The sequence below is a fragment of the Ambystoma mexicanum genome, chromosome 6p (genome assembly GCF_040938575.1).
Source record: "Ambystoma mexicanum isolate Mex_15411 chromosome 6p, UKY_AmexF1_1, whole genome shotgun sequence".
Classification (NCBI taxonomy): Eukaryota; Metazoa; Chordata; class Amphibia; order Caudata; family Ambystomatidae; genus Ambystoma; species Ambystoma mexicanum.
Genome location: NC_090935.1, coordinates 1,072,777,506 through 1,072,803,892, shown reverse-complemented (window position 1 = coordinate 1,072,803,892; position 26,387 = coordinate 1,072,777,506).

Sequence of the window (26,387 nt, the reverse complement as noted above, 5' to 3'; positions counted from 1 at the left end):
TGCAATTCACTGTTTCTTGGCCAGCCTCACTATGTGACCAATCGGCTACAGCTATTGCAGAATGCTGTTGTTAGAGCTATTCTGGTGCCGACATTACCCCTCTGCTAAGGCAGCTTCATTGGCTTCAGGTAGGAAAGAGGATACTATTCAAATTCTTGTGTACGGTGCATCAGGCTTTTAAAGCCTGGGGCCAGAGTACATTCAAGAAAAATTCCCCCACTACGTACCAACGCTGTGTCTCTGCTCACACTCAGCTTTTCTGGTTAAGGTTCCCCATTTAGACTGACCCGTACTGGCGGCCATGCCTTTTCGGTGGCTGCCACCAGGGCTTGGAATGCTATTCCTCTAGCACTGTGGAGGACAGCTGACCACCTAACCTTTCCGTTTATGCTCACAACATTTGTGTTCTAAATCTGGTTTATTAGGCAGCTCCATTCACACTTTAGCACCAGGGTGCCTTTGGGCATTTGTGCACTCTATAAATGATTTTAAAATAACATAACATAACATAACATAACATAACAATCTAAGGACACGTAAAATATCTTAAACGCCTCACAAATATCTTCATTTCTCCTTAACGGTGGTCCATTGTCCTCCAATATGGATAATACTTGCCTCCCACACCTCTCAACCGACTAGCCAATAGGGCACCAGCTTTATCCCCTCCCTCCTAAAATGCTTGTCCGGTGTAATATACATCTCTTTCTGCCTTTGTATGAATTATACCATCCAATGTACGCTTGGATTGCAACATAGTGGACAAAGACGCATCAGAGGGGGAGGTGTTATGATCTTCTATAGTTTGCTTATAAGTAGACTCTGCCTCTTTGTACTCAGCCTCAACCTTCTTTTTTTTGTACAAGGCATAACTAATTATCTTGCCAAGTGAATGCACCTTCAGTGCATGCCAAAATATACACAAGTTGCTTACTGAGCCTACATTATCTCTCCTAAAAAACGAAATTTCAGAAATTATTTGTTTAACAAAGTCTTTGTCCGACAATAGTCGGGTATCAAATCTCCACTGCCTACCATTCCTTGCATCTCCCTGGGACTTGCCAAGCTCTAGAAAAAGACAATTCCTGAAGACATCACAGTACTGTAACAATCTCTACTCACTAAGAAATAATCAATCCGAGAGGAAGTGTTGCATGGAATAGAATAAAAACTATACTGTCTCTTGTCTGGATTCAGACCACTCCATGTATCCTGCAGATCCCAGGTTTGCATAAACTGCAGTAGACCTTTTCTAGCTTTCTCTTCCACATAAGATTGCAATAGTTCCGACCTATCTAACACTTTATCTGGCACAGTGTTAAATTCACCACCTATCAGAATTGCGCCATCTCCCATGTCCATCAGGACATCATCCAGAAGTCAGAGTGTCCAACATTAGGAGCATAGATATTAATTATTATTAAATGGATAATCTCCACTAATAATGTTAATGCCACAAATCTACCATCTGAGTTGATTTCCACTCTGTCTATAGAGAGTTTTAAATTTCTCCTAAACAAGATAGATACCCCTCTAGAGTTACTTGCAAAAGTGCTGGAATACTCTTTCAAAAAAACAGAATTAAAAAAATACTCTGCTTTGTCCTGTTGAAGATGAGTCTCCTGAAGTAAGACAATATCAGGTTTATTCCTATTTAGAAAAATGTAGAAACTTCCTTCTCTTTATCAGACTATTAATTCCCTTTACCTTCCAACTCACTACTTTTAAAATTTCAGCCATGCAGTCTTAAAGAGAAGACAGCAAACTGAATCAAAGCATTCATCATATTTTCTAGAGTGCTTACTCCGTCAGAGTTTTGGTCTTAATGAAAGTGTAGCGACAGACGAAGAACCAGTCCATAGCGTATACAAAGTAAATGTGAGAAACAAATTCCCTACAGGAATAAGAAAAACTAAAAAAGGAAGATACAGAACAGAGAAAGCAATAGAAGAAATTAAGAATAAAATAAATAAGCAATACAAAAAATATAGAAAGATAAATAATTAAGAGTAAGTAGAGAACAGAAAATGGCAGAAGGGCAGCAGGAAGAGAGAAAATAACCACTCATCCCCATATTCAGTCAAGGGGCCTCATTACGACCCTGGCGGTAAGTTACCGCCAGGGCCGTGACTTTACCGCCATGGCGCAAACTACGTTTACGCCATGGCGGTAAGGGGATTTACCGCCCCATTCCGACCTTGGCGGGGCGGTAAATCCCCAATCCCCATTTACCCTTCCCCATTCCCATTTTTGCCCCATAGGGCATAATGGGAGTGGGGAAGGCGTTAATTACGCCACCGTAAATTACGGTGGCGTAATTAACACCAAGTTCCCTTACCGCCATGGTTTTTTACACCTGCTAAAAGCAGGTGTAAAAACCGCCATGGCGGAAAGGGAACTCGTAATTGGCGGAAAGGGGTTGGCGCAGCTAACGCTGCCGCAAACCCCTTTCCGCCAGGGTCGTAATGAGGCCCAATGTCAACAAGTAAGAAAGGAACTTGTTAAAATAGTCTAATCAGAATATCATCTGCATGCCACAGTTTTAAACTGTAAACATATTTCATGACACAGTAGAAATAACCGCCCTCTCCCCCGTCAAGTCTCTGTATGCCCAAGAAATACAGGCAACACCTTTTTACCCACTAAGATTTGTTTGTTAGAAGTCAACTACTTATTCTGAAAACCAGGTTGGCAACCCTGCCTAGTTAACTCTAAGAGCTTAATGTGCATGTCTTAGCTCTGAGACTATTTTAGACAATTCTATAACATTATCCATGTCACATTATCACTCTTCCCTCGCTACTTTCACCCCACATCATCCCCACTCCCTACAAATGATATCTAAGGGAGCGCAGTGATTTAATACACTATGCAGTCAAAATCCAGTACCAACCTACCCGGTTTTGAGAATCGTTATTCTAAGGTATGTTTCATACCCTCTTCACTCTAACCAAAATTATTCCTCCTATATTAGCTCCTAGTTAACTCTGTTCACCTCTTTTTAGATCCTTGCCTCTGCAGGATCACCTATCAACACTACCAGTACCACGGACTGTGTTTCTTCACATAATCTCCTATTTTCAAGAGATGACACCACCCAGGTAGGTCCTGGACCTGCAGCATGCCCTTTCTTCAACCATGAGTCTATTCTCTGGTCACCCTTGCCTGACACACATCATGTCATCCTTTCTCCATAGGTACACACCAATACCTGTTTTCATCAACTCTGTCCTGATGACAGTTCAGTCCCTTCAGACAACTGGCTTTCATCTTGCAACATCTGTCGGTTACTCTTGCTCCGAACCAGAAACACCCATTGCTTTTCATGTCGACAACAATTGCGTACAACTACTGTTGAATAGTAAAGGAAAGGGCACTAAATATCTTTTTTTTATATCACTACTAGTAGGCCTTTTTTTGTGTTACTGGCCTCCACATTTTAGATGTCTGTCTAGCATTTAATTAAAGATTATTTTCTATGGATTCACAATCCCCCCTCTTTCTGTGACCTTTTTTCTGGCTAGTATCTGTTTAGACCTAGCTTATGCTGCATCCCGAACCTAGCTACAGTGCGTCTCTGAATAGGGGTAGCTTTTGACTCTTTTTCCTTCTTTTTTCTGATATCTAAGGGAGACAAATGTCCTCTGACCCATTGTATTTTTGACCATTAGGGCATATTGCAAGCTCTTTATTCGCAATAAAACACTCACCCCAAAATTGGCCGTTGTTAAGGGAAAAGAAATAGAGGCAAAGTTAGTTCACTTTCATACTAACTCCATGGAAGTACATAAATGCGAATATATAGATCAAAAGATTGGCACTGACTACTCCCCGTATCTTCTGACCTCCAACCACACTATACATGCTCATTTTTCATTCATGTTGGTGTTTTTGTACGACCCCAGTCTAAAACACTTCACTTTTGGTATTGCAGCTGTTGAAACCACACTATACATGCTCATTTTTCATTCATGTTGGTGTTTCTGTACGACCCAGTCTAAAACACTTCACCTTTGGTATTGCAGCTGTTGAAACCTGGTTGCTGGTACCTAGTTGCGATAGGAATGACTCCAGTGATTTGCCTCACACTAATAAACAAAAATGGAGTTTCTATGTAATAATTAGCATATTTCATGCCAAAGCCTTTGAATTTCGTTAGCATACACCCTCTAGTATAACTACGTTTCCCTTAAGTGGCTCCCTGAGGCTGTTTCCAGTGGCCTTCCCTGATTTACAAAACAAAAAGATGCATCCGAATATCTTTTTGAGTTTACATGGCCAAGTAGTAAATAGTCCGTTTGAAGTGCATGAGCAGCATAGTGCTGTATGATTGTTACTTAGTTTCCACATCACTGAGTGACTACCCAGAGCCACCCGTCATCTCGCTTAATGAGTAGTTTGACATTAGTAGTACACTTACATTCATCAAAACCTGGCATGTTCCAAATCTACTCCATATCAAAGCTGTGGTGTGCAATGCTCAAATGCATGCCCTACACTTCTAATGAAATTCTTCTAGCATGGAATTCCTAAATGTCTTCTACCAGAACACTAAAATTTGTCCGGGGGAGTTGCTGCTCAGACGGCACAGAATTACTACCTTCTAACCATAAAAAAGGTGTATCAATTTAGGGCTAAAGCAACCAATAGCCTACACTTGCCTGGAGTTATGCACATTAGAGAAAACAAGAACAGCAACTCATGTATTCTCATTTAAATACAATTGCAATGAGTAACCTTATCACAACACAGCATGGTAGTTTTGTGGCAAACATGGTGCACCACAGCAATGTTCATTACAGACTAGCCTGCCTCAGCCCATGCTGAAATTGCAGGTTGTACCCACTCGTCAGCCCAGCTCATCCTTAATGCAGTTCATGAGATGTTAATGTTCGCCCTGCAGTACTCTCGTAGATAAAGCCATTAACACAGTTCAGTAACCATGGGAAGTTCCATATCCATTACGTTTGACACCAGGCACTAAGCAATGATCTGTTAGCAATCATATGCAGGGTCCATTTTTTTATTTTTTTTACACTGAATTTGTCACAGACTTGGCTGACTATACAGATAGTTTGGCAAGTATACAGAGCGCAAATAATGCGGGTTAGCTAAAAGATCATCCATGCATTTACGCTTTCCAGGCACTCACCAGTAAGCATACAAAACATGGAGTAACAGCGCGGAGCTTCGCTGGAACAGTACAACAGTCAGCGATTCGTCAGCACGCTGATCATAATACCAGCATGGAATATGCGACTCTCACGTCCTTTTTGAGTACACACCGGCGCATAGGTTCCAGTACAGTCACAACACTCCATCAGGAAATTTTCCCACAATGCCTTCATCACCATGAAAGGTTCCGAATTGGAAAAACGGAAGCTCGTTGCTTTATGATGATCAGTGAAGGTGTGGGTTACTACTATATTCATTAAACAAATTACCTTGTGGTATTCCATTTACGATCCCCCAGTTGCCTTGCTTTGTTCAGCAGAAGTTCCTTAATGGGGAATCTTATTTTATTTTATTTTATTTTTTACATTTGTAGAGCGCTCTACAGCCCATAGGCATTGAGGCGCTGTGACATGAAAGTGTAAGTAGGCATGATGCATGGTTACATAGTTGGTGGCAAGACATAGGGTTTCTTGGTTACATATAAGGGGTACTTGGTTATGGATACAGTTGGACACAGTGAGGAGGTTACAACAGTGGTGAAAAAAATATTTAAAGCGTGTTTAGTAGCCGATGGCACTCTTTGAGAGGGATACAGGGTTTAGATTTAGGGCGGTATTAGAGTCAACTGTGCTGAGCATCAGCCACAATACAACATGATGTGGGGATTGAGCAGAGTCATACACGTCACACAAATAGCCTTGTTTTAATGGTTTCTACGGAAGGCTAGGCTAGTAGTTTGACAATAAAAACCTTGAGGGGTTGGCCCAGTACAGGTTTGGGAGCCAAGGTACAGTGCACTCCCTCAATTTCCAGTGTTTCTTCAGGCTGTAGTTTCAGCGATTTAGGTAACGTTTTCTGCAAAAATTCAACAGGGGCTCCATTTTCAGCACCTTCAGGAAAGCCAGTCATTCTCAGGTTTGAATACCTAGAGTAATTTTCCTGCTCAGAGTTCTTTTTCAGCATCCAGGCTCAGTGTCAGTTGGGAAACACTCTCTTCCAGAGCATGAAGGTGATCATCAGAGTCAGATACTCTGGTTTGTTTTCAAAACTTCTGTCCTCTTTTTAACCAGAGCTTGACCATCCTTCATCTCCAAGACAGTCTGTTTAATCTTTCCAATAGATAAAATAACACTATGCATCATTTTGGTCAAGTAATCTTCTGAAGATTGACCCTCTGCTCTACAGGCAATCGGGCAGTCTTCCTTAACTCTCTTTGAAGGTTGGGCACCCCTCTCATGAGGTTCTGGAGATTCACCTCCGTTTCTGGATCTTCTGGAGGAGGATGGGTCTGCCACCTCAATAGAATCTGAATCTGACATTTTCAGGATATCAGCGCTAGAGCGTAGTAGAGCTCTCAGGCAGCCATCTCCTTCAGCTGACAGTTCAAGAATCAACTCATCTCTTTCTTTATATCTATCATCTTCCCGGGGTATCCTCTTTCATTATACATTGTAGCCATCTTCTCACTCTACACTCTCAGAGGCCGATTCATGGAATAATTAGCGCGGCGCAAGTGGGCAAAAACGTGCGAATCGCAGTGGAATAGCGAAAATCGCAGTGAACGTGCGAAAATCGCACGAAAAGCAGCGCACGTCGATTCATGGAAGGCCGTGCGCGAGAAAACCAGCGGATGTGCGAAAAAAAAGTGCGCGGCGCACGTTGGCGCACGTTGGCGCACAGGCCATCTAACAGCGTGCGCCAGGTCACAGCGAAAATCGCACAGGCCACAGCGAAATTCGCACATAGCGCGGCGCACGCAATAAAAGTAGGCGGAACACGGGCGTAACACTCGGAATGGGGAACAACTTGCCAAAACGTGGGCGTCACGGGGGAAGTACAGGGCACAAGTGCGCGGAACGCCCACACGCTCGCCTACAACACGTATTCATGGAATAGAATAGGGGAAAAAAGCGCACGCTCAAACCAGCGCACAGGCACAAACACGACCGCCACAAGAAAGGAGGCGGTAGCGTCTCTGCGGCTGTAAGAAATGTGCGCCAAAAGGTGCGCCAACAAATAGCACCTATATACTGCCATGATGAATGTCCCATACTGTGGCCCTCCAGGAAAAATGACGTGCAAAGGGGTACCCACAAACACGGACACCCGCTGACAAAAAATACGTGTGCATGTATACCGGGGTGCGCGGGAAGTGTCACACGCGATTTGCAGGGTACGTGCATCACAGGGGTTCGCGTGAAGTTATTCACACGATCGGGCCTGGGGGAGCGGGCTACGTGTATTACAGGGGTTCGCGTGAAGTTCCTCACGCGATCGGGCCTGGGGGAGCGGGCTACGTGTATTACAGGGGTTCGCGTGAAGTTCATCACGCGATCGGGCCTGGGGGAGCGGGCTACGTGTATTACAGGGGTTCGCGTGAAGTTCCTCACGCGATCGGGCCTGGGGGAGCGGGCTACGTGTATTTCAGGGGTTCGCGTGAAGTTCCACACGCGATCGGGCCTGGGGGAGCGGGCTACGTGTATTACAGGGGTTCGCGTGAAGTTCCACACGCGATCGGGCCTGGGGGAGCGGGCTACGTGTATTACAGGGGTTCGCGTGAAGTTCCTCACGCGATCGGGCCTGGGGGAGCGTGCTACGTGTATTTCAGGGGTTCGCGTGAAGTTTCACACGCGAATAGCCTGGGCGCGTGTATTTCAGGGGTGCGCGGGAAGTTTTACACGCGATTTCTGCACGGTACGTGTATTTCAGGGGTTCGCGTGAAGTTTCACACGCGAATAGACTGGGCGCGTGTATTTCAGGGGTGCGCGGGAAGTTTTACACGCGATTTCTGCACGGTACGTGTATTTCAGGGGTTCGCGTGAAGTTTCACACGCGAATAGCCTGGGCGCGTGAATTTGAGGGGTGCGCGGGAAGTTCCTCACGCGATCGGGCCTGGGGGAGCGGGCTACGTGTATTACAGGGGTTCGCGGGAAGTTCCACACGCGAATAGCCTGGGCGCGTGTATTTCAGGGGTTCGCGGGAAGTTCCACACGCGAATAGCCTGGGCGCGTGTATTTCAGGGGTGCGCGGGAAGTTCCACACGCGAATAGGCTGGGCGCGTGTATTTCAGGGGTGCGCGGGAAGTTCCACACGCGAATAGCCTGGGCGCGTGAATTTGAGGGGTGCGCGGGAAGTTCCTCACGCGATCGGGCCTGGGGGAGCGGGCTACGTGTATTACAGGGGTTCGCGGGAAGTTCCACACGCGAATAGCCTGGGCGCATGTATTTCAGGGGTTCGCGGGAAGTTCCACACGCGAATAGCCTGGGCGCGTGTATTTCAGGGGTGCGCGGGAAGTTCCACACGCGAATAGGCTGGGCTCGTGTATTTCAGGGGTGCGCGGGAAGTTCCACACGCGAATAGCCTGGGCGCGTGAATTTGAGGGGTGCGCGGGAAGTTCCTCACGCGATCGGGCCTGGGGGAGCGGGCTACGTGTATTACAGGGGTTCGCGGGAAGTTCCACACGCGAATAGCCTGGGCGCGTGTATTTCAGGGGTTCGCGGGAAGTTCCACACGCGAATAGCCTGGGCGCGTGTATTTCAGGGGTGCGCGGGAAGTTCCACACGCGAATAGGCTGGGCGCGTGTATTTCAGGGGTGCGCGGGAAGTTCCACACGCGAATAGCCTGGGCGCGTGTATTTCAGGGGTTCGCGGGAAGTTCCACACGCGAATAGCCTGGGCGCGTGAATTTGAGGGGTGCGCGGGAAGTTCCACACGCGAATAGCCTGGGCGCGTGTATTTCAGGGGTGCGCGGGGAGTTCCACACGCGAATAGCCTGGGCCCGTGTATTTCAGGGGTGCGCGGGAAGTTCCACACGCGAATAGCCTGGGCGCGTGTATATCAGGGCTGCGCGGGAAGTTTTACACGCGAATAGCCTGGGCGCGTGTATTTCAGGGTTGCGCGGGAAGTTTTACACGCGAATAGCCTGGGCGCGTGTATTTCAGGGGTGCGCGGGAAGTTTTACACGCGATTTCTGCACGGTACGTGTATTTCAGGGGTGCCGGGGAGTCCCACATGTGATTTGACAGTGTGGGTCCTCCCAGGTGTACCCTGTACACCCTCCACGGCCCCTGCAGGCAGCCCACACCACAGGGGACTACCCTGCATCCCTGGTCATGTCCCGCAGGCAGCCCACCCAACATGGGCATGCCCCCCAGCAAAGGCACATGTCTCCTTGAACTAATGAACACCAACACATGTCCCCTTGCACCCCCACCCCCCAGCACTGTGGGGCACATGCCAGCAGTCCCCCACCCATGTCCAACTCATGTCCCCCACCACCCCCACCCCCCAGCACTGTGGGGCACCTGCCAGTAGGCCCCCACCCATGTCCAACTCATGTCCCCCACCACCCCCACCCCCCAGCACTGTGGGGCACCTGCCAGCAGGCCCCCACCCATGTCCAACTCATGTCTCCCACCACCCCCACACCCCAGCACTGTGGGGCACCTGCCAGCAGGCCCCCACCCATGTCCAACTCATGTCTCCCACCACCCCCACCCCCCAGCCACCAGGGTCACCCTCCACCAGGCCCCCACTCATGTCCCCTATCACCCCCACCCCCCAGCCACCAGGGTCACCCTCCACCAGGCCCCCACTCATGTCTCCCATCACCCCCACACCCCAGCAGTGCAGGGTCACCCTCCACCAGGCCCCCACTCATGTCTCCCACCACCCCCACCCCCCAGCACTGTGGGGCACCTGCCAGCAGGCCCCCACCCATGTCCAACTCATGTCTCCCACCACCCCCACACCCCAGCACTGTGGGGCACCTGCCAGCAGGCCCCCACCCATGTCCAACTCATGTCTCCCACCACCCCCACCCCCCAGCCACCAGGGTCACCCTCCACCAGGGCCCCACTCATGTCTCCCACCACCCCCACCCCCCAGCAGTGCAGGCTCAACCTCCACCAGGCCCCCACTCATGTCCCCCTGTACCCCCACCCCCCTGCCACCATGTGCAGCCCCCACCAGGTCCTCACAATCCCCAATCATGTGCGTAATGGTCAGCCTCCACAGCCAAAAAGACCTACCAAGTAACCCATTCACCCACATGGAAATGGAAATCACATGTTACACCCCCAATGTACATGAAGCAAATGAACCCATGTCCGTCACACACATATTTTCAAATTGAATGGGAAAACACACAACATGACATGCATGAAACCAATGAGATGAAACCACACAGTGAACAATGTAAAAAAAAATGTATTGAAAAAAATACAAATGCCAAAGAAAGAAAACTAACTACAATGTAAATGTGAAAAAATAAGCTGCATGTCCGCATAAAAACACAAATCTAGAAAATCAAATCAAAAAAATTATGTCCAAAGTGAAATGTAAAAACTCTCCATGCAACAAAGAACTATGTACAAAAATAACAAGGGTCCATCATCACAACTGAACTAAGGAAACCTCCTAAAAAACCTACCTAAATATCAACTATATACAAAAAGTGGAGCAGTGTCCGTCGACTCCAAATAATAATAAGAACGAAAGGAAACCTAAAACTAAAGAACTATATACAAAGGCGGCGGGCAAGTCCAGCGGCTCACTCTGTGGTGTTCCGGGCCAGGGCATCATCGAACTCCTGTTCGATGTCCCGGAGGCGGTCCAGTTCCATGGCCCCGAGGGTCCGCAGGGACGACGCTGTGTCCTCCTCCAACCCCCTGCGGATTGCCTCGAGGCACTCGGCCCGCCTCAGGGCCCTCCGCATGGAGTTCTCCGCCCTGACCATTGTGAGCCGCGCCTCTTCCGCCCGCCGCCGCTCCGCACCTATGGCGTGGCCCAACCGCTGCCACACGGAAGACACTCTCTGTCCTGGGTCCTCCTGCCCTCCGGCCGATGCCTGCCCCTCCGATGTCGAAGGCCCCGAGCCTTCATGGCTCCCACCATCTTGCTGCTGCTGCTGCTCTGCCTCTGCCCGTGCACTGCCTCCTGCTGCCTGCACATCCTCCGCCGGCTGGGGTGCACCTGTTGATGTGGCCACCCCTGCTGGACGTCCGACTCCCGACTGTGGCAGGGATGCCTCCTCCACCAGCCTGGCCGCACTGTCAGAGGCAGCTCCACAGGGCACCCAGGTGACTGATGGGTGGGAAGATGGCACAGAGGACGACTGGCGCGTAGGGGGTCCAGTTGAGGAGGGGGTCGGAGCAAGCCCCATCAGACAGCGGAATCCGGCCTGGGTGACCTGTCCCAGCAGGCTGACGTGGTCAACGAGCCATTCGAGATGACGTGCAGTCTCTCCATGAAAAGACTGCAGGTCACCTCGCATGGCCCGTTGACGCAACGCCACACCAGCCAGGACAGGCTCAACCCGGTCCTGGATGGCCACGTCCACAGGCAGAGGAAGGCCAGTTGACGTCAGCTCATCCCCTGCCTGAAAACGGGTCTGGACGTAGGCATCCCTGCTGGTGCAAGATGATGCAGGGACAGGATCGGGGACAGGATTGCACACAGGCACCTCCGCGGCCGCCTGTGCTGCCTCCTGTCCCTGGTCCTGGACTGCACCACTAGCACCAGTGGGATCCCCACCTCCAGACCCTGTCTCTGGTGCTTGCGCGGCCCCCTCCTCCACCAAACCCCCCACCAACCTGGATGACTCTGTGCCATCTTCCCCTGTTGGGCCCTGTGGGGTCCCAGCTGCCCCTTCTGCTGCCGAGGAGTCCAACTGCAACCTCCGCCTCTTGGACCTCCCCCCGGCAGCTGCGGCCTGGGACGCGGCACCGGACTCCTCACTCCCCGACGAGATGACAACACGGGAGGGGAGCCGGGCCTTGCGTCTCCGGCTGGCGGTCGGATCCCCGCCGCTGTGCTCCACAGCACCTTCTCCGCCCTCTTCATCAGTTGACGCTGCAGACAGGGAGAAACAAAACACAGGCATCAGGGCACTGTACAATGGACACATACACGCATGACAGTTGCACATGAGTGGCATTGGCAAACCTCAGACATGTCATCACAATCCCCAACACACATGTCATTGCAACTGGCACACATGAGCCATACCACAGCCATATCGCAACTGCCACCACCATCCCCACACATACAACAGCATCAGCAGCCAAAGGGGAGCCATACATCACATGCAACACAGGAAGTGCACCACACATGTACACACACCACCACACTTGCATGCATGTCTACACCTCTGCCAAGTGTCGCACTGTTCAGACGGGCATCCATGTCACATCTGCCAATCAGGCTTCCACATACCGCTGTCACATGCATCCATGTAGCATCACTGTTGCACCTTTGACAAATACACACACATGCACATGTACACAGTGCTCATACATGCAGCCGAAAACAACATACATGCCTGACATCACGGACATGTCTACTTACATACACATTCATCCAAACATGTGTGCACGCACAACTGCATTTGCCATGCAAGCCCACACACACAAGCACCATCCATGTCTCACACATTACAGCCCTCGCATGTGTCAGCCCCACGGCCCTGTACACCCCCACCCATACTCCACCCCATACAAACAGATGTGCAACTGGCACAATGGGGAATGATCACCACACGCCCTGCTCACAACCAGGATGCATGTACACTCACCGCTCGACTCCAGATGGCTCTGCTTCTCTAGGACCTGGACGTGGAGCGCTGGGGATATGCGTTCCAGGACCCCCATCTGTTCTTCCGACAAGTGGCCCCGGCGCCCCTTGGCATCCGCTGCCTTCAAGAGGCGCCGGGCCTTGTTCAGGGTCCTGGACCTGAAGTCCTCCCAGCGCTTCCTGACATGTTGTAAGTCCCGGACTGCCACCCCCTCCGCGTTGATGGCAGTCACGATGTCTGTCCAGATCCGAGTCCGTCCTTCCTTGTCGGCGCGGGAACTTCCAAAGAGGGCATCATACTGCCCCAGGACTTGCTCCACCAGGACACCAACTTCGGTGGCACTGAAGCTGGTGCCCCTCTGCCTCTCTGGCCGGGGGTTGTCAGTGGTCACAGATGGTGTTAGCCCCGACATGACAACCCCAGAGGCAGGAGTGGGTGGGCAACTGGGTCCTGGGGCTGGGCTGTGGAGCGATGGAATTCCAGTCGGGAGTCTTCTGTTCCAGCAGGGGTGGTCACAGCAACAGCACCCCTGGCTGATGTGCAGGCAGCAAATGGCAGTGCACGTGGGCAGCAGGCAGTCGGGCAGCAGCAGATAGCAGGTGGGAGCGTGCTCGGGGCTCTGGGGGGCAGTAATTCGGCCTTCTGGGCAGGAGCGTGGTCTCCCGTGTGCTCACGCGTGGCCAGCTTGGTACGGAGTGAATTGGCACGTGAAAATCCTGCACGTCAGCGTGAAAACCGAGGAAAGGCCCTTAGCGCGTAAGCGCGTCAGCACGCATACGCGATTCCATTGGACCAAAGGCCCTCAGCGCGTAAGCGCGTCTGTGACGTGACCCGCACGGGTGTTTCCCACACAGCACGTGATGACAGAGCACACGTGGAAAGACTGCACGTCAGAGTCTCATTGCGTGTGATTGGTGGAAATGGCCGTACACCGGGATACAGGTGCGCTGACGTACTTGCGTGTGTAAGTGTCCGCGCACACCTCATATACACGTACATAGGCCAATCGCGTGTACACGCACTTTTGTCCAATTACACGCGATGAGACTCTGACGTGCAGTCTTTCCACGTGTGCTCTGTCATCACGTGCTGTGTGGGAAACACCCGTGCGGGTCACGTCACAGACGCGCTTACGCGCTGAGGGCCTTTGGTCCAATGGAATCGCGTATGCGTGCTGACGCGCTTACGCGCTAAGGGCCTTTCCTCGGTTTTCACGCTGACGTGCAGGATTTTCACGTGCCAATTCACTCCGTACCAAGCTGGCCACGCGTGAGCACACGGGAGACCACGCTCCTGCCCAGAAGGCCGAATTACTGCCCCCCAGAGCCCCGAGCACGCTCCCACCTGCTATCTGCTGCTGCCTGACTGCCTGCTGCCCACGTGCACTGCCATTTGCTGCCTGCACATCAGCCAGGGGTGCTGTTGCTGTGACCACCCCTGCTGGAACAGAAGACTCCCGACTGGAATTCCATCGCTCCACAGCCCAGCCCCAGGACCCAGTTGCCCACCCACTCCTGCCTCTGGGGTTGTCATGTCGGGGCTAACACCATCTGTGACCACTGACAACCCCCGGCCAGAGAGGCAGAGGGGCACCAGCTTCAGTGCCACCGAAGTTGGTGTCCTGGTGGAGCAAGTCCTGGGGCAGTATGATGCCCTCTTTGGAAGTTCCCGCGCCGACAAGGAAGGACGGACTCGGATCTGGACAGACATCGTGACTGCCATCAACGCGGAGGGGGTGGCAGTCCGGGACTTACAACATGTCAGGAAGCGCTGGGAGGACTTCAGGTCCAGGACCCTGAACAAGGCCCGGCGCCTCTTGAAGGCAGCGGATGCCAAGGGGCGCCGGGGCCACTTGTCGGAAGAACAGATGGGGGTCCTGGAACGCATATCCCCAGCGCTCCACGTCCAGGTCCTAGAGAAGCAGAGCCGTCTGGAGTCGAGCGGTGAGTGTACATGCATCCTGGTTGTGAGCAGGGCGTGTGGTGATCATTCCCCATTGTGCCAGTTGCACATCTGTTTGTATGGGGTGGAGTATGGGTGGGGGTGTACAGGGCCGTGGGGCTGACACATGCGAGGGCTGTAATGTGTGAGACATGGATGGTGCTTGTGTGTGTGGGCTTGCATGGCAAATGCAGTTGTGCGTGCACACATGTTTGGATGAATGTGTATGTAAGTAGACATGTCCGTGATGTCAGGCATGTATGTTGTTTTCGGCTGCATGTATGAGCACTGTGTACATGTGCATGTGTGTGTATTTGTCAAAGGTGCAACAGTGATGCTACATGGATGCATGTGACAGCGGTATGTGGAAGCCTGATTGGCAGATGTGACATGGATGCCCGTCTGAACAGTGCGACACTTGGCAGAGGTGTACACATGCATGCAAGTGTGGTGGTGTGTGTACATGTGTGGTGCACTTCCTGTGTTGCATGTGATGTATGGCTCCCCTTTGGCTGCTGATGCTGTTGTATGTGTGGGGATGGTGGTGGCAGTTGCGATATGGCTGTGGTATGGCTCATGTGTGCCAGTTGCAATGACATGTGTGTTGGGGATTGTGATGACATGTCTGAGGTTTGCCAATGCCACTCATGTGCAACTGTCATGCGTGTATGTGTCCATTGTACAGTGCCCTGATGCCTGTGTTTTGTTTCTCCCTGTCTGCAGCGTCAACTGATGAAGAGGGCGGAGAAGGTGCTGTGGAGCACAGCGGCGGGGATCCGACCGCCAGCCGGAGACGCAAGGCCCGGCTCCCCTCCCGTGTTGTCATCTCGTCGGGGAGTGAGGAGTCCGGTGCCGCGTCCCAGGCCGCAGCTGCCGGGGGGAGGTCCAAGAGGCGGAGGTTGCAGTTGGACTCCTCGGCAGCAGAAGGGGCAGCTGGGACCCCACAGGGCCCAACAGGGGAAGATGGCACAGAGTCATCCAGGTTGGTGGGGGGTCTGGTGGAGGAGGAGGCCGCGCAAGCACCAGAGACGGGGTCTGGAGGTGGGGATCCCACTGGTGCTAGTGGTGCAGTCCAGGACCAGGGACAGGAGGCAGCACAGGCGGCCGCGGAGGTGCCTGTGTGCAATCCTGTCCCCGATCCTGTCCCTGCATCATCTTGCACCAGCAGGGATGCCTACGTCCAGACCCGTTTTCAGGCAGGGGATGAGCTGACGTCAACTGGCCTTCCTCTGCCTGCGGACGTGGCTATCCAGGTCCGGGTTGAGCCTGTCCTGGCTGGTGTGGCGTTGCGTCAACGGGCCATGCGAGGTGACCTGCAGTCTTTTCATGGAGAGACTGCACGTCATCTCGAATGGCTCGTTGACCACGTCAGCCTGCTGGGACAGGTCACCCAGACCGGATTCCTCCGTCTGATGGGGCTTGTTCCGACCCCCTCCTCAACTGGACCCCCTACGCGCCAGTCGTCCTCTGTGCCATCTTCCCACCCATCAGTCACCTGGGTGCCCTCTGGAGCTGCCTCTGACAGTGCGGCCAGGCTGGTGGAGGAGGCATCTCTGCCACAGTCGGGAGTCGGACGTCCAGCAGGGGTGGCCACATCAACAACTGCACCCCAGCCGGCGGAGGATGTGCAGGCAGCAGGAGGCAGTGCACGGGCAGAGGCAGAGCAGCAGCAGCAGCAAGATGGTGGGAGCCATGAAGGCTCGGGGCCTTCGACATCGGAGGGGCAGGCATCGGCCGGAGGGCAGGAGGACCCAGGACAGAGAGTGTCTTCCGTGTGGCAGCGGTTGGGCCACGCCATAGGTGCGGAGCGGCGGCGGGCGGAAGAGGCGCGGCTCACAATGGTCAGGGCGGAGAACTCCATGCGGAGGGCCCTGAGGCGGGCCGAGTGCCTCGAGGCAATCCGCAGGGGGTTGGAGGAGGACACGGCGTCGTCCCTGCGGACCCTCGGGGCCATGGAACTGGACCGCCTCCGGGACATCGAACAGGAGTTCGATGATGCCCTGGCCCGGAACACCACAGAGTGAGCCGCTGGACTTGCCCGCCGCCTTTGTATATAGTTCTTTAGTTTTAGGTTTCCTTTGTTTTTTCTTATGATTTGGAGTCGACGGACACTGCTCCACTTTTTGTATATAGTTGATATTTAGGTAGGTTTTTTAGGAGGTTTCCTTAGTTCTGTTGTGATGATGGACCCTTGTTATTTTTGTACATAGTTCTTTGTTGCACGGAGAGTTTTGACATTTCACTTTGGACAACATTTTTTGGATTATATTTTCTAGTTTTGTGTTTTTATGCGGACATGCAGCTTCTTTTTTCACATTTACATTGTAGTTAGTTTTCTTTCTTTAGCATTCGTATTTTTTTCTAATACATTTTTTTTTACATTGTTCACTGTGTGGTTTCATCTCATTGGTTTCATGCATGTCATGTTGTGTGTTTTCCCATTCAATTGGAAAATATGTGTGTGACGGACATGGGTTCATTTGCTTCATGAACATTGGGGGTGTAACATGTGATTTCCATTTCCATGTGGGTGAATGGGTTACTTGGTAGGGCTTTTTGGCTGTGGAGGCTGACCAATACGCACATTGTGAGGACCTGGTGGAGGGTGCCCCTGGTGGCGGGGGGGTGGGGGTGATAGGGGACATGAGTGGGGGCCTGGTGGAGGCTGCCCCTGCACTGCTGGGGGGTGGGGGTGGTGGGAGACATGAGTGGGGGCCTGGTGGAGGCTGCCCCTGCACTGCTGGGGGGTGGGGGTGGTGGGAGACATGAGTGGGGGCCTGGTGGAGGGTGACCCTGGTGGCTGGGGGGTGGGGGTGGTGGGAGACATGAGTGGGGGCCTGGTGGAGGGTGCCCCTGCACTGCTGGGGGGTGGGGGTGGTGGGAGACATGAGTGGGGGCCTGGTGGAGGGTGCCCCTGCACTGCTGGGGGGTGGGGGTGGTGGGAGACATGAGTGGGGGCCTGGTGGAGGGTGACCCTGGTGGCTGGGGGGTGGGGGTGGTGGGAGACATGAGTGGGGGCCTGGTGGAGGGTGCCCCTGCACTGCTGGGGGGTGGGGGTGGTGGGAGACATGAGTGGGGGCCTGGTGGAGGGTGACCCTGGTGGCTGGGGGGTGGGGGTGGTGGGAGACATGAGTGGGGGCCTGGTGGAGGGTGCCCCTGCACTGCTGGGGGGTGGGGGTGGTGGGAGACATGAGTGGGGGCCTGGTGGAGGGTGCCCATGCACTGCTGGGGGGTGGGGGTGGTGGGAGACATGAGTGGGGGCCTGGTGGAGGGTGACCCTGGTGGCTGGGGGTTGGGGGTGGTGGGAGACATGAGTGGGGGCCTGGTGGAGGGTGCCCCTGCACTGCTGGGGGGTGGGGGTGGTGGGAGACATGAGTGGGGGCCTGGTGGAGGGTGACCCTGGTGGCTGGGGGGTGGGGGTGGTGGGAGACATGAGTGGGGGCTTGGTGGAGGGTGCCCCTGCACTGCTGGGGGGTGGGGGTGGTGGGAGACATGAGTGGGGGCCTGGTGGAGGGTGCCCCTGCACTGCTGGGGGGTGGGGGTGGTGGGAGACATGAGTGGGGGCCTGGTGGAGGGTGCCCCTGGTGGCTGGGGGGTGGGGGTGGTGGGAGACATGAGTGGGGGCCTGGTGGAGGGTGCCCCAGCACTGCTGGGGGGTGGGGGTGGTGGGAGACATGAGTGGGGGCCTGGTGGAGGGTGCCCCTGGTGGCTGGGGGGTGGGGGTGGTGGGAGACATGAGTGGGGGCCTGGTGGAGGGTGCCCCTGGTGGCTGGGGGGTGGGGGTGGTGGGAGACATGAGTGGGGGCCTGGTGGAGGGTGCCCCTGCACTGCTGGGGGGTGGGGGTGGTGGGAGACATGAGTGGGGGCCTGGTGGAGGGTGACCCTGGTGGCTGGGGGTGGTGGGAGACATGAGTGGGGGCCTGGTGGGGGCTGCACATGGTGGCAGGGGGGTGGGGGTGGTGGGAGACATGAGTGGGGGCCTGGTGGAGGGTGACCCTGGTGGCTGGGGGGTGGGGGTGATAGGGGACATGAGTGGGGGCCTGGTGGAGGCTGCCCCTGCACTGCTGGGGGGTGGGGGTGGTGGGAGACATGAGTGGGGGCCTGGTGGAGGGTGCCCCTGGTGGCTGGGGGGTGGGGGTGGTGGGAGACATGAGTGGGGGCCTGGTGGAGGGTGCCCCTGCACTGCTGGGGGGTGTGGGTGGTGGGAGACATATGTGGGGGCCTGGTGGAGGGTGCCCCTGGTGGCGGGGGGGTGGGGGTGATAGGGGACATGAGTGGGGGCCTGGTGGAGGGTGCCCCTGGTGGCTGGGGGGTGGGGGTGGTGGGAGACATGAGTGGGGGCCTGGTGGAGGGTGCCCCTGCACTGCTGGGGGGTGGGGGTGCAGGGGGACATGAGCAGGTGTGCAGGGTAGTCCCCTGTTTTGTGGGCTGCCTGCAGGGGCTGTGGAGGGTGTACAGGGAACACCTGTGAGGACCCACCCAGCCTAATTGCGTGTGATAATTCCCGCACACCCCTGTAATACACGTACCAAGCCAAATCGCGTGTGATGATTCCCACGCACCCCTGTAATACACGTACCTGGCCAAATCGCATGTGAAACTTCCCGCATACCCCTGTAATACACGTACCCTGGCCAATCGCGTGTTGAACTTCCCGCGTACCCCTGTAATACACGTACCCTGGCCAATCGCGTGTTAAACTTCCCGCGTACCCCTGTAATATACGTACCCTGGCTAATCGCGTGTATAACTTCACGCGTACCCCTGTAATACACGTACCCTGGCCAATCGCGTGTTAAACTTCCCGCGTACCCCTGTAATACACGTACCCTGGCCAATCGCGTGTTAAACTTCCCGCGTACCCCTGTAATACACGTACCCTGGCTAATCGCGTGTTAAACTTCCCGCGTACCCCTGTAATACACTTACCCTGGCTAATCGCGTGTTAAACTTCCCACGTACCCCTGTAATACACGTACCCTGGCCAATCGCGTGTTAAACTTCCCGCGTACCCCTGTAATACACGTACCCTGGCTAATCGCGTGTATGACTTCACGTGTACCCCTGTAATACACTTACACTGGCTAATCGCGTGTTAAACTTCCCGCGTACCCCTTTGATACACGTACCCTGGCCAATCGCGTGTTAAACTTCCCGCGTACCCCTGTAATACACGTACCCTGGCCAATCGCGTGTTAAACTTCCCGCGTACCCCTGTAATACACGTACCCTGGCTAATCGCGTGTATAACTTCACGTGTACCCCTGTAATACACTTACCCTGGCTAATCGCGTGTTAAACTTCCCGCGTACCCCTGTAATACACGTACCCTGGCCAATCGCGTGTTAAACTTCCCGCGTACCCCTGTAATACACGTACCCTGGCCAATCGCGTGTTAAACTTCCCGCGTACCCCTGTAATACACGTACCCTGGCTAATCGCGTGTATGACTTCACGTGTACCCCTGTAATACACTTACCCTGGCTAATCGCGTGTATGACTTCACGTGTACCCCTGATATGCACGTTACCCGCTTTGCGTTCCTTGTTTGGCTGCCCTGTAAACTGGTCCAGGGTTAGCGCAGCCCTTTGCGATGATTTAGCGATTTTGCTGGCTTTTCCTTGCGCGAGGGCGTTCTTGGGGGCGTTACTGGCGCTGCTGCAGGGTCGCTGCGATACTCTGCGCCACGGCTGGTTTGGGAGCATGAAATCCATGAATACGCTGTGCGCGGAAATCGGTTTTAGCGCACGTGCCTGGCGCAGTCAATCGCACGCGGACACTCTGCGCCAGCCACTTGCGACACTTTTCTGCGAAATTCTATGAATTACCCTGTCAGTGTTTCCTCGTCAGACATTATGCGTTTCAGTCGCAGAAACTAACTGAAATGTAGATTATCCTTGTGGTGCTTAGGATGGTGACTAAGGTACTGTAGGGAAGTATTAACGTCGGCGGGTTTGTGGAATATGTTGGTAATAATCTCCCCTTCCCCTCGAACTCTAAATCGAGTTTTGGGGTTCCTACCTCCCATGTGAACATGTTTTGATCATGTATGGAGTTAAATCAATTCAGAAGTGCATCCAATGACTCTGCCGCCCTCCAGATTGCAAAAACATTGTCTAAATATATTTTCCAGGTGACTAATTTAGACAACCAGTAAGGATGTTTCAGGACATTCTCAGTTTCAAAATGAAACGTGAAGAGATTGGCATAGGCTGGGGCCTAGAAAGACCCCATAGAGGTACCCGATGCCTGCAAATAAATTGAGAGTTATACTTGAAATAGATATTATGAAATATAATTCTGGTAAGTTCAAGTGTGAACACTTTAGAAGCCTGGCAATGTTATTCACGTACCAGTGCCCATTCCAGGGCATCAACACCTCCATCATGGGGGATAGAGGTGTAGAGGCTCTGTGCAACAAAGGAAACCAAGGACACCATGAGTCCAATCTATTTTAGAATGTTTTGGAAATGAGAGGTGTCCCTTAGGTAGGTAGACATTTTCTGTACTATCGGTTGTAGTACTCTGTCTAAATAAATGGTGAGGGGATCAAAAATACTGTCCGTCCTGGCCACTATGGGTCTTAATGGGGGATGGCTACTGTTCTTATGATTTTTTGGCAGGCCATAAAAAACTGGTGTAATTGGAAAATCCTTTGTTAGGAAACGTTGGATTTTCAAAGTTATCCAGCCCTTTTCCTATGTCTTCTGAAATGTGTCTCTGATTATAACCATTATCATGTTAGTGGGATGCTGGTCTATCATTATGTATGATTCATTACATTTTAGAATTTGCTGGGCATTTTGGGCAATCCATTCTTGTAAGATTCACACAAGTGCGAACTCTTTAGATTCCCAAGCTTATCTTCTTTTCAGGAATGCATGGGGTTCCCTATTTTGCTTGGTCCCTGTGACACCCCAGGCCCAAACCTGTGAGTTATCCACAAGGCCAAATACATTATGGATATGGTCTTCCCAGGGTATTTGGTGTACTAGTGGTTAAGCCTTTTTCCTTTTCGCCCAGGTCAGTGCACCCAAACATGTGAAGCACTGTTTTGAACAGGACACCTGTGGGAATGTTGCCAGGTAAAAATATTCTGTTCCCCATCTGTTTCTGTGGTTTCCCAAAGCTGTGCATATTGGGTAAAGCATTCTTCTGTAATCAACAAAAGCAAGATGTATTTGGATTCTTCTTGACTTCTCCTTTTCAAAATCGCATGGGGTTCCCAGCTTTACTTGGTGGATGTGATGCCAGAACCCTCAATGCATGTGCAAGTCGCAAGCCCAAATATGCGCTTCAGTGAGTATATCCATGCTGGCAGTTTATGCTATATCCCTTCGGCCCAGGTAAATCGACCCACACGTACCATTTTTGTAGAGACACCTGTGGCAACGTGATAACAGAGGTCATGCCCTTTCTGCTGAGCCTTTCAGTTTTTTCCAGTAGCAAATATCTCAAAATACTTTCTTTTTTTCACTTTTACGCAAATGTCGTGCATTCTGGGTAGGACATTCTTGTGACAACAATGCACACTGGACTTATTTGAATTACCACATGTGTCTTTGTTAAAAGAAATGTGTGTTTGTTTTCATTTTGTGGACGTAATGCACCTGCCATAAATGTATGGTCTGCCCTTAAGAGCGTTTGCCATACCCGTGGTTTAGCCATTTTCTTTTAAGCCAAGGACTGTGCACCCACACATGTGAGGTATCATTTTTTTCAGGCCCTCCAATATGGGTGGAACTTTATAAAACGGTGACCTCTACCCTCCTGAAACATTTTTCTATCCACAAGCACTTTCGTTGTTAATGAAAGGTTCACAGCCTTGCAGAGGGGTTGCTTGTAGAGTTATGGTTTCCTCCCTCACGCCTCTTTCAGTATTCAATATCATTTTTTTCAGAACACCTGTAGGAATGTGGTACAGTAGGACATTAATTATTTTCCCTTGGTTGTGATAATGTTTTCATACATTTCCTACTGCACTTTGTTACACAGCCCTTTCAATTTTATCAAATGTGCCCTACATTCAGTCGCTGATTTAGACACTGCACATTTTAGGGGCCTGTGCAAGTCTCTGATCCTTCAAAAAGTCAACCTGTGTTCTTTCAAATCATGTATAATTGTCATTCATCTCCACATTGGTTTTCGTTATTTTCAAATGCTAAGTAGGTCACTTTAGTCCATCTGCATAAAAATACTTTGCACCATGGCTTGGTTTTTGGCTCATGGTATTTCTTGTTTTGTAAAACATTATGAAACATTTGTGATTTCCTAAATAGAAACGTCGGGGGAATAAATTGATGCATTACTTTTCTGAAGGATCATGGAAGCCATTACTTAGAAGTGCAAGCATGTCAAGCACATACTTTTTCCCTGTATTTTTTTTACAGTTTTAGGGCATATGACAGGAATTATGGGTAAATAGCTCTTGCCTGATCTGTGCAAATGATCTCTTCCAGAACTTGGAACTGCATGCACTTTTCAGAAATGTATGCCTTTCTGTGTTCCCATTCAGCTTTCCTAACCTCCTCTTCCATTCCGTGAAAGCATGTCAGCTTAAAAAAAGGGAAAAATTGCCTACCTCTCGCAAAACTGAAGTTACACAAATATTTTGTTTTGTTGATTTGCCAGAGTGATGCCTTGATGGCGCACAGGATGTTTTTTGGTGCTGGTTTTTGTTTGGGTGGGGATGTGCTTTGGCAGTTTACAGGAGTAACTCGTTGTTATTTACACATTGGGTTACTTTGCACTTTAGTATCCATGAAACCACGGACTGCACAAACCTTTCACAACTGCAAAGAAGGCGCAATGTTTTTTTTGGTGCTAAGTAGTTTGCAGCAACTTAACACCCTTATCCCTTAGTAACATTTACTTCTGTAAATAGCATTAACATTTGAATATTAATATGTGTGCTAAATAAAATGGAGTAAATAACGCAAACTGTAAATACTAACAAAAACATTAATGTACATATTATATATAGTTAACTTTAATAAATACCCGGTAATGGCATGCTCGTACAAAAAACACAACGTTTTTCTTTTCGCACTATACACCATTTTATTCCGTGTAAAAGGTCTATTGTAATAGTTGTAATAGCCACATTTAATGGCAAGGGACGATGTTTCAAAGTAACCACACATTGAGTTTGTGAAGGCACATATTTTTGCTTGCAAATCCAGTTTATGGCCGGCCTTACATCGTGTCACCCATGACCTACCTTCAGTTCGACTTTCATTGTTTTTGATTCTCTCATTTTATTGAGCTCAACAGATTTTCTCGCCTTGCATTTTCCTGCATTGTTGACTTGCACTTTTAAGAGGATCAAGGTCGCATGAACCACTCTAGGCAGCAGTAAACCTTTCTCACGGGCCAATAAAAGCGGTGGCACAAGATGTGCCTTTTCAAGCAAAGGATTTGTATTGCATGCCTTATTTCTCATTCTGGAGATCATTGGAAGCACTCATCCTCCTTTATTAACCTGTCAAGATGCTCGCTTGGACATATTTACATGGGCGCATTTTGTTCTGTTGTAGTCCCAGGGTGGGTATGGCCCGTAGTACCATCTGTAAAATGTTGCTTTTTTGTCTAAAGAAACACATTCTCATCAAAATGGTTCATGCAACATTATGATTGCCTCTTAAACTTTACAGCCGTCTACCTGTAAAAATAATAAAACATGTCTCTGAAGGTAAGATGTATGTTATTATTCATTTTTTCAAACGATGGCTATCATCTTGCTTTGTGTCTTTATGAACACACGACGGAACGTAATAGTCATGGAATGCTGAGGTCGAGTTTAACTATGAGTAAACTCTGTGTATTGTATTAAAGCCATCGTGTTTTAGAATATGTGGCTATGTCCACATGCTTTTTCATATGTAATAATTACTGTTATCAAATGTGGAAATCTGAGGGTTCCAGGAGGAGGATGAGTTCACTGCTGCCTGGGAAGTTAGTTCATAGCAAATATGGTATTTTAGAAATAGTTAATCAGTGCTTTAAGTGGGCCGGGGCCTGCCGGGGCCGGGCCCCGGCAGTCTCCAAAAAGTGAGGCTGAGCCGGGGCCCTGCCGGGGCCCCCCAGCCCCACCACGCCATGGCAGGACGCATTATCCCGCTGCGGCCGCAGCCGCAACGAGAGATGCGCCCGCCAGTTTAACGTCAGGCAAGCTGACAGAAGTGCCAGCCAGCCACAGCGTCGCTGTGGCTGGCTGGCACTTCCGTCAGTCTCTGTAACTTTCTCTGATGACCCCTCATCTGAGGGGCCATCAGAGGAAGCTACAGTCCCTTAGTTCCCCTCGCCAGGTCACTGACCCTCAGGGAACCCGCGGGCTAAATGATCTAATATGTAGATTAGATCACGGAGCCCGCGGGTTCGCAGAGAGTGAAAGACGCCTCGGGGTCAGTGCTCTGAGCAGAGATCACTGAGCCCGAGGCGCCTTTCTCCTTTGGCAAGGCTTTATAAAAGATGCCTTCAACTGTGTACGTTTAAGCCATCTTTTATACACGTAGAAATATTTCTATGTTTATAACAGATGGCTTGAATCGTACACAATTCAAAGCAACTTTTATAAAGCTTTGTCGACGGACAAAGCCACCTTGGGTTTTGTCCGTCCTCAACGCTTTATAAAAGATGCCTACGTTTCAAGCCGTCTTTTATAAACATAGACATATGTTACAAATATCTATGTTTATAAAAGGAAGCTTGAATAGTACACAAACCATAGTAAGGTAAGCACACAAGTGTGCGTAACTTACTATGGTGTGTGCACTTTCAAGCCACCTTTTATAAACATAGAAATATGTAACATTGCTATGAATATAAAAGAAGACTTGAAAAGTACACAAACCATAGTAGTACGCAAACAAATATATAAATGCTCAAATACATTTATATATTGTTTGCGCACCTTACTATGATTTGTGCACTTTTAGGCCACGCCCACAATGGAGGCTACGCCTCCAAACGAGTGGCCCCCCCTCAATTTCTTACCCCACTTAAAGCACTGTAGTTAATGAACACCTTTAGAAATTCTGCATGTTATGTTTGTTATCTATCTAACAATACATTTCGCTCCCTGTATGTGGACGGAAAATGCACATGGTTCAGGGGAGGGTCTCATTTCTGCTGTACCGTGAATGAGAGCGCAGACAAGAACCAGACCTCAATCTACTGCTCATTTTTCATTAAGGGGGCGAGAATTATGTCGTCTCAAATGACCTCGTAATCACTCGCCTTTTGTGCCACCCTGCATATTTCTGCCTCTTAGATTGAAGAGATACGCTTGTGCCGCCTTTGACTTAAAGGGTTAAAACTATTTCATGGCATACAAGCATCTTGATCTCCGGCTTTTGTGTGGTGTTACATTTATGAGGAATTCCAAGTTGGAAAATATGGTACATGTTTCTCTGTGTACGTCACTCTGGCTGTCCCTTGCAAAGTGGTGTATGCTTAAATTGTTGTGCCTCGTGCACAAGACACGTAACAGTGTCAAGCCTATATGAATGACTAATGGTTTTACATTGTACTTCCCACCAGGTCATTACGATCTCACATGGGATATGCGAATTTCTCTCCCTTACAATAGGGACCAATTGGGAGGAAAACGTGTCTCTGTGCTGGCAGCGAAGCAATGGAATGTGCTGCTCATGACACTACAAAATTAGGAGGAATTGGAGAAGACCCTGCGACGTCAA